The sequence below is a fragment of the Talpa europaea genome (genome assembly GCF_964194135.1).
Source record: "Talpa europaea genome assembly, chromosome: 1".
Lineage (NCBI taxonomy): Eukaryota > Metazoa > Chordata > Mammalia > Eulipotyphla > Talpidae > Talpa > Talpa europaea.
The window spans coordinates 32,170,593-32,172,337 of NC_140073.1; the positions used below are offsets into that span (position 1 = coordinate 32,170,593).

A 1,745-nucleotide genomic window follows, 5' to 3' on the forward strand; every position below is an offset into this window, starting at 1 on the left:
CTAGATGTTAAAGTTGAGAATAAAGAAAAGACTATATCCCAAATCACAGTGAGGGTGAATCAGCCTGTATTTTTGCAAAAAGGAAAAAACAAAAGTCCTGTAGAGCACAGATTTACAGGCTGGGTAGAAGAAATGAGTCTGAGAAATAAACAGAGAAAACCAGCAAAAATTTTCATTAGCATGGAATAAATGAATGTTCACATTTCCTTCAACAGGCATCATTCACAGAGATGGAGATTGGGAACCATACCAGCGTGACAGAGATCATCCTTTTAGGGTTAACGAAGGACCCTGGCATTTGTGCCATTTTATTTGTGATATTTCTAGCATTCTATACTGTTACTTTGGTAGGCAACATCAGCATAATCGCATTAATAAGAACCTGTTCCCAGCTCCACACACCCATGTACCTCTTCCTCAGCCATTTGGCTTTCGTAGATCTTGGATTTTCCTCTTCAGTCACACCTATAATGCTTACAGGATTCCTTAGATCTGGAATGATGCTCCCTGTTACTGGCTGTGAAGCCCAGCTTTGTTTTGTGGTCTTGTTTGGTACAGCTGAGTGCTTCCTGCTTGCTGTCATGGCTTATGATCGCTACATGGCCATCTGCTCTCCCCTGCTCTACCCCACCAAGATGTCCCCCAGAGTCTGCATACTCTTAGTGGGAGTTTCCTACATTGGTGGGTGTGTGAATGGTGGGACATTTACTGTTTGCTCAGCGAGCCTGTATTTCTGTGGCCCAAATGAGATAGACCACTTTTTTTGTGATTTTACTCCTTTAGTGAAACTTTCCTGTTCTGATGTCTCCATCATTCAAATTATCCCTTCCATTTCTGCTGGATCCATCATAGTGGTTACTGTGTTTGTCATCTCTCTCTCTTACATCTTCATCCTCACCACCATCCTGAAGATGCGCTCCACAGAAGGACGACACAAGGCCTTCTCCACCTGCACCTCCCACCTCACAGCCGTCACTCTCTACTATGGAACCATTACCTTCATATATGTCTTGCCCAAATCTGTCTACACAACACACCAGAACAAAATAATATCTGTGTTTTACACAGTAGTGATCCCCATGTTGAATCCCCTCATATATAGTCTGAGGAACAAAGATGTCAAGGAGGCTCTGAGAAAGGCAACTGTCAGAAGATCTTTTTAATATCCATTCTTAGTATTGCAGTTGGGACCTACAAATGCTGCTTAAATGGCTGCTTGTATTAAAATCATAGTTCTTCTAATTCTCACTCTTAGACACTTAAAAAGCAACGTATGGTTATCTTGATACAGTGATAATGGTGGTAATACTTATAACTATTTTGAACACCTATATGTGCCAAGCGCTCTATTTATTTACCAAACTATAATTTGCTCTTATTATTCTAAGGACTTATTACTTAGACCAGTAGATATCTAGAAAGTAATTTTCTTACTATTGCACAGAAAGTTGTACTACTCTAAGGCACTTTTCTAAACACATTTCATATATTAAGTGGTTTATTTATTACAAATATTCTATGAAGTCATACAATTATTTCTATATTACAGATCAATCACCTGGAGTACAAAGACATTAAGTTATCCAAAATCATGCAGATAGGAAGTTGTAGGACCTGTGTTTGAATCTTAAAGTCTGGACACAAAACCGCTGGGGTTCTCCATTTAATTGTCACAGCATTTCCATGGTTGAGTAATATATATTTCCCTTGATTTACAGTTTAGAATACAGAGTCTCAGGGTGATT

General features: G+C 39.2%; 1 pseudogene across 1 annotated transcript; it reads left to right on the top strand.

The window, feature by feature from the left end:
• Window positions 1-230: 230 nt before the first annotated feature.
• Window positions 231-1,176, top strand: LOC311173900 (olfactory receptor 5P1-like; annotated as a pseudogene). Its single transcript has one exon. The product of its transcript is annotated as an olfactory receptor 5P1-like (transcript).
• Window positions 1,177-1,745: the final 569 nt, after the last annotated feature.